Source organism: Dromiciops gliroides, chromosome 4 (assembly GCF_019393635.1).
Source record: "Dromiciops gliroides isolate mDroGli1 chromosome 4, mDroGli1.pri, whole genome shotgun sequence".
NCBI lineage: Eukaryota > Metazoa > Chordata > Mammalia > Microbiotheria > Microbiotheriidae > Dromiciops > Dromiciops gliroides.
The window spans coordinates 336,048,916-336,056,535 of NC_057864.1; the positions used below are offsets into that span (position 1 = coordinate 336,048,916).

The window sequence follows — 7,620 nt, forward strand, 5'->3', positions numbered from 1 at the left end:
GGGCAGCTAGATGGCACACTGGATAAAGCACTGGCCCTAGATTCAGGAAGACCTGAGTTCAAATCCAACCTCAGACACGTGACACTTACTACCTGTGTGACCTTGGGCAAGTCACTTAATCCTCATTGCCCCGAAAAAACCCCCAACAAAAACCAAAACAAAAAAAAGAAGGCACACTCTAAGTACAGTGGCAGAAAGGGAATTTGACACAGTATACCAAGCACCAAACTATGAACCCTATTGTTGGTCTAATCACAGCCATCACAAACTTCTCAATTACTTCCTATATAAGCTGAGAATAATTACTTTATGATGGGAATACAGGATAAAAATCAATTTAACAACAATCAAAGTCGACAGAAATAGTCAAAGCAGCAACAGTGAAGGCTATACCTTTTCATATTTTGAACACTTGATTTTAGGGACTTTGGGGAAATACCAGTACAAAAATCAAACTCAAAAAGTATGTTTCAAAAGTCAAATCAACTTTGTTCTTATTCAGGGTGCTAGGTTTTATTTACTCTTAAAAACTGTGCAGTGGCAAGAGCCCTGGATAGGGAATAAGACTACCTAGTTTTTGTCACCTACTGTACTAACTACTAACCTCTACACCTTGGATAAATTGCATAACCTGAAGCCTTTTTTCTTCTAATAAAGAATTCAAAGGCAGTTATAGAAAAAATATCAAGGCAACTAAGGCTTGCCAAATATTTAAATTTTAAACCTAACTCCTATAGTGCACAACCTGACTGCTTCTGCTGTGATATATGGTTTCTTGACTTTATACGGTTATACAAACAAGAACGTTTAATGGAAATAACACTGTACCTAGCTTTAAGGAGCCCTACATTCTAGACTATTTCATATTCAGTTCATTATAAAATTACAGATGTGATTTTTCCTCATTTTAGAATAGGGATATATATTTTGGGGGGGGGGGCAAGGCAATTGGGGTTAAGTGACTTGCCCAGGGTCACATAGCTAGTAAGTGATAAGTGTCTGAGGCCGGATTTGAACTCAGGTCCTTCTGAATCCAGGGCCAGTGCTCTATCCACTGCGCCACCTAACTGCCCCAGAATAGGGATATTTATAACCAATTTTTTTTAATCCTAAAACATTGTATGGTATACTAGTTAAAATGGAAATAGGAAAATTAATAGCAATTGTGGAAATTTTGAAATAACTTATTTTACATTACCTTAGGAACAGAGGAAGATGAGAGAATTTTTAAGTTCATAAATTAACTATACAAGGGCTAAGATGCAAAACAACTAAATCTCAAACAAAACTCAACTTATCACATCACTAAAATCAAATTAGCCATTGATTTGTGCCTACTCACTACTAAAAGAAGTTATTGGTGGTGAAAGTAGAAGAAAAGACACTTTATCAAGGTAAAAGGAGGGAAAATGAGGGCCTGAACTTCTTGAAATATTCATTCCTCCTCACAAGAGTGGTTTGAACCTTAATTCACTAGCATATTCCAGGCTCCTCCCCTTGTACAAGTTCAGAAAATTGGTAGAGGAACCAGTGAGTGGGGGACAGCATCTGCTCATACAAGCTATGGAACACAATTGAAGCAGTGGCAGTACTGGGAATGGTATACATTGACCTCTTTTCTTTCAAATTCATGCCCTCTTTTTTTTTTTTTTGTGAGGCAATTGGGGTTAAGTGACTTGCCCAGGGTCACACAGCTAGTAAGTGTTAAGTGTCTGAGGCTGGATTTGAACTTAGGTACTCCTGACTCCAGGGCCGGTGCTCTATCCACTGTGCCACCTAGCTGCCCCCTCCTGCCCTCTTTTAACTACTAAATCTAATGGTCTTTTTTTGGTTTGGGTTTTTTGTTGTTGGTTTTGTTTTTGTTTTTGTTTTTTTAGGGGAAGGGAAGGGAACAAACATCTCTAAGTGTCTACTATGTGCCAGGCACTATGCTAGCGCTTTATAAATATTATTTCATTTGATCCTCATAACAACCCTGCATGGTAGGTGCTATTATTATCCCCATTTGACGGTAGAGGAAACTGAGGCAGACAGAAGTTAAGTGACTTGTCCCGGGTGGTCACATCGCTACTTAAGTGTCTGAGGCTGTATTTGAACTCAGGTCTTCCTGACTCTAGGGTTAGTGCTCTAGCTACCACACCACCTACCTGCCTTATCCCTCCTGACCTCTCTATAAACCCACATGGTTGATCACTCATTTCTAGAGGAGAGTTTTGATCCTTGGCTTGCCTAATAATGCTATCTATTGGTTCTCCTCCTGACTTGACCCTTCTCAGCCTCCTCCTTGGTCAGGTCACATTCATGTTCTGCCTAACAATGAGTGCACTGTACCATAGAGCTCTTCTGAGCCAGAGAATCATATACTTCTTGTCAACTTTCTTTATATTCTCTCAATGATCTCATAAGCTCCCATATGTTCAATTAATGTTTCTATGCAGATGACTCCCAAATTACATATCCAGTCCTATATTCTTTCTGAGCTCTAATCCACCCCCAGAAGCCTGCTCACACCCAGATATGCCTCTGCCCCTATGACCTCTTCCTGATTGGTGTGTTCTTGCCTGCAATCACTCTGTAAGGAAGTATCAGACCATCTAAGTTCACTTCTCACTTCTAAGTTTTGGACTCTCCTGCCTTTTTTCATCTTACCCCTAACACAACTACCACCCCTCTTGTCTTCAGCTCCTCCCATTTATGTGTTTTCTTCCCCATTAGAATGTAAGGGATTGGGGCAGCTAGGTGGCACAGTGGATAGAGCACCGGCCCTGGAGTCAGGAGTACCTGAGTTCAAATCCGGCCTCAGACACTTAACACTTACTAGCTGTGTGATCCTGGGCAAGTCACTTAACCCCAACTGCCTCTCTAAAAAAAAAAAAAAAAAAAGAATGTAAGGGATTTTTTTTTTTGCTTGTATTCTGTTCCCAACACTTAGCACAGCGCTTGGCACACAGAAAGTGCTTGCTAAATACTTTATCTACCAATCTGAATTGTATTGGGGGGGGGGGGTGCATTTGTTGAAAGCTCCCTCTTCACTTCACTCAAATGCTTCCTGGCACTATTTCTTTCACCTGTCTCACAGGAAGAGGTGGTCCTTCTCATTGCCAACACTAACCCCTTTTCATGAACAAATTATCCTATTCCATTCTATGTCTATAAATATGCTCAGGTCTCCCCCATCCTTCAAATTACTCAATCCATCCAGCTAGCTAGCTAATCTACAATTGATCCATTTTTCTCATTCTCTTCTTAACTCTTTGCAGTCTGGCTTCTCAGTTCATCATTAAACTGAAACTTTTCTCTCCAAAGTTACTAATGATCTCTCAATTGCCAAATCTAATGACCTTTTATCCAGTCCTCATCCTTCTTGACCTCTCTGCAGACTCTGAGACTGTCAGCCACCCTTTTCTCCTTGATCTTTCACAACACTATCAGTCCCTGGGTCTCTTCCTACCTGTATGACCACTGACTGTCTCCTTTCCTGGATATTTATCCAGGTCAACTCCACTAACCATACGTGTCCTTCAGGTTTGTTTCCTAGGCCCTCTTGTTCCCTCTATACTATTTCACTTGATGAGCTCATGAACTTCCATGGATCCAATTTTCATCTCTCAGCTTTACTTGTCCAACTTAACCTCTCTCCCAACCTCTAATCTCCCATATCAAAGTGTGTCTCTGATCATCTTAAACATATCAAAAATTTAACTCATTATCTCTACTCCCCCCACCCCTTTCCTCTTCCTAACTCCCTATTACTGTCAAGAGTATCACCATTGTTCTAGTCACCTAAATTTTAAACTAGAGGTCACGGATTCCTCAATCACATCCTCATATTCAACAAAATGTCAAATCCTGTCAATTTTACCTTCATAGCATCTTGCACATATGTCCCGTCTCTATTCTGACACTGTCACACCACCCTGGGTCCAGGCCCTCAACATCTCACACCTGAACTTTCCATTCTAGTCCTTTCTCTACTCAGCTGCCAAACTGATCTTCCTGAAGAACTCAAATCGGGTGTAACCACGCTACCTCGTACTCTAGTGTCTCATCATCTACAAGACAGAATACGAAGTCATCTGTTTGGCTTTTAAAACTCTTCAAAACTTGGCCTCTTCCTAACATTCCAGTCTTCTTACACTTTAATTTCCTCCACAGATTCTTCAATCTGGTGACAAGACATTCCATCTTCCAATTACAAGTCTTTTCACTGGCTATCCTCTTGCCTGAAAAGCTCTCCCTCCTCACTCTGTCTCCTAGCTACACTGGCTTCTCTTAGTCCCAACTAAAGGAAGAATGATCCAAAGCAAGTAACTTTAACCTTTTTGCCTCAGTTTCCTTTTCTGTAAAATCCCATCTTCTATAAGATGACTTCTTAGTCTTTAATCTTAACGCTTGTCCTCTAAGACTACCCCAATTTATCATATATATGTATAAATACATAGGTGTTTATGTGATTTGCTTGTCTCCACTATTTGACTGTCAACTCCCTGAGAGTACAGACTGGTTTTTCCTTTCCTTGTAACCCCAGCATTTAGCAGTGTCTATCACATAGTAGGCCCTCAACATATGCTAGATGACATGACTTTAATGGACTTTTTCCTCCTATAGAACTCTACATTTAGTCGTTTATTAATGCTAGAAACAATGTAGCACATGGTTTTCCCCTGTAGCTCTAAATCTATTATACTAAATAGAGCCATGTAAAAGTGGAATGGCCCATCATAAAAGTTCTTCAAACAAAAGAGAAAAGGATGTAAAGACTATTTGTCAGATGTGTTGGATGGGGCTACTATTTTTTGGTATGGGCTGGCCTACAATGGCCTAGCTTAAATCTGTTCCAACTCTCAGATTCTGTAAACCAGGAGGTACCTAACACTTCTGGGAGCTATTTGGTGGGAAAATGTGCTCTGATTTGGTCCTTCTGGGGTATCCTCACAGCCCCGGGAAATACCAAGAAGCACCTAGTCTCCCCAATGGTCCTCAGTACACAGGCATGATCCAGTATCTCTCAGACTAGTAATAAATAGAGAAAAAATTCCAGGGAGTGGCCCACGCCCCATTAGGTGGGAAAGGAAAGAGACCAAAATGTGAGGGCATCAAGGAGATGCATTACCTCTAGATCTAGGAATGCACATAGTGTATCCAGGACTCTGGGACAAGGAGGACTTGGGGTTTTCCCACCACTGAGTTCAGTTTAAAAAATTACGAAACCTGAAGGGGCAGAGAACACATCTGCCTCTGCCACACCCTCCAGGAAGGTGTCCTACAACCAACCTCACCTGACCTCCGGGACGGCCCCACCTCAAAGCACCCTCCAGGGCCCTAGAGATGGGCTGTGCACCCCCACCCCCCATCCCCCCTCTCCCGGCTACAGCTCCCCGCTTGGGCTCCCAGGCCAAGTCCCCTCCGGACCTCACATTCCATCTCCCACCCCCAGCTTCCCACCCCCGGCCACTCCCCCTCGCCTCGATTTCCGCGCTCCTCCCAGTGGGGAGGAGGGCGGGGGCACCGCTGCCCTTCCCTCTCCTACGCCCCGCCCCCTCCCCCCTCGCCGCGAATGACTGCGATAGGGTCGGAAGAGGAAACCCCAAGGGGGGGAGGGGGTACAGAAGGAGCAGAGAACAGGGACAGTTACCTGAGACTCTGCCCAGTGAGGGCTCGCGCAGCCGCGAAAGACACGGGAGCGGGGGGGACCCCCACACCACGGGCCACTTCCGTACTTGGGCCCTACCGGAAACTCCGAGGTTCACACCGGCAAGGCGACCGTCCGGACCCGTCAGGCCCCCACTGCGGCTCAAGTCCGCGGCGGCGCTGGGAGATGACGTCACGGACCACGTGGCCTGCCGGGTGGTTCGCACGCCGGAGGAGGGCGGGGCTCAGGGCGGAGAGCGAACGGTCCCCGGGGAAGGATCGCCGTTGGGCTCGGGTACCTTAGTCTTGTCGGTCGCCGTAGGCGAGCCACACCCTAGGCCGCCTCAGGTCGTTTACTCCGTGGATTCCGTCGCTTCCCCGTTTTACCGAGGAGTGGAGAAAATGCCCTCCTCTCCGCCTACCCGCTGCGTGGTCACACCCACCTCCTCTGGGAGGTCTTCTGGGGTCTGAAAGTTTGGAAATCCCCACATGGGCTGAGACAAAAAGTGAAGTAATGAGTGAGCTCGAGTTCGAAAGAGGCTTGGACCTAGTGAAGGAGGTTGGGCGCGCGCGCGCGTGTGTGTGTGTGTGTGTGTGTGTGTGTGTGTGTGTGTGTGTGTGTGTGAGCAGCCAGGTGGCATATTGGATAGTGCCCCACGTGGGGTCCGCGAGGAGGGACATGACAGGAAAACGACCGAAGAAAAATGTGTCACTGTGTGTGTGTATATACACACATATACCCACATATAAGTGCATCTATACATACACACATGTTGTTCAGTCGTGTCCGACCCTTTGAGACCCCATTTGGGGTTTTCTTGGCAAACATAATGGAGTGGTTTGCCATTTCCTTCCGCATTTCATTTATAAAATGAGCGAACTGAAGCAAATGGCGTTAAGTTACTTACTTGCCCAGGGTCACACAGCTAATAGGGTCTGAGGCTAGATTTGAACTCATCTTCCTGACTCAGCTGCCACCTAGCAACCTCTACGTATACACATAATACATATAAACTATATATGAATTATGTATATATTTAAGAATCTAAGGAGGTTAGATGTATGTATACATATGCACACACATAGATACACATGTAGATACACATAAGCTGAACTATAATATCCGTACATGCAGATAAAGTGAAGTATATATACATATACACATACATAATATGAACTATATATTTAAGAATCTGAGGAGGTTAGGCATATATACATATATATGAATGATACATATTTGAAGCAGTTAGGTTGTATATATATATAAGCATGCATACACATAAACTATACATATATACAACATACACATATGAACTGTATATTTAAGAATCTATTTGAAGAGGTTAGCTATTTATACACACACACACACACACACACACAGAGGGTGTCCCCCCAGTCTTACTGAAGTTTTAAGCTATAAAAGTATAAGTTTAAGCTATTTAAGCTTTTATAGCTTAAAACCACATTAAGATTTGGAGGCTATCCTGTATGAATAGAAAGAAGACTTGTGCTTTGTATATATTTGTTTGTGTTCAATTTTAAACTTCTTGAGGGCAGAGACTGTTTTTTTGTTTCTTTTTATATCCCCAAACTTAGCATAGTGCCAGGCACATAGTAGGTACCTAATAAATGTTTATTGAATTGAATTTGATTGATTAAATGAGTGCCCAGATTAGGAAACTCTACTAAAGCTGATAGGTACTTTATCCACACTTTTTTGTGTTAGAAGAGAGACTTAAAGCCCTGACAGGTTGAATATTTGTAAATTATAGCTGTGTTGCCCAACTGGAGCTTGCCAGTTGGGTCCCCAATGGGACTGCTCTTACTCTCAGATGTCATGGTCCTCTTCTGGAATGAAGGACAACCAACAGCCTTGGTCACACAGCCAGTATCTGTCAGAGATGAGATTTGCCCAGGTTCCCACTGCCAGTAGGTATTAGAAGCAGAACGTGAACCTGGGTCTCCCTAAGTCCAAGGCCTTGTCCACAC

The 7,620-nt window shown here is 43.6% G+C and overlaps 1 protein-coding gene across 2 annotated transcripts in view; it reads right to left on the minus strand.

The window, feature by feature from the left end:
• Positions 1–5,806, minus strand: part of ATG5 (autophagy related 5) — a 140,064-nt gene extending 134,258 nt beyond the window's left edge. For both annotated transcript variants that reach the window (XM_043963010.1, XM_043963011.1), the window contains exon 1: positions 5,636–5,806. The gene's annotated coding sequence lies outside the window, so the exon portion shown is untranslated. The remainder of the gene's footprint in view (positions 1–5,635) is intronic.
• Between the last annotated feature and the right edge of the window lie 1,814 nt (positions 5,807–7,620).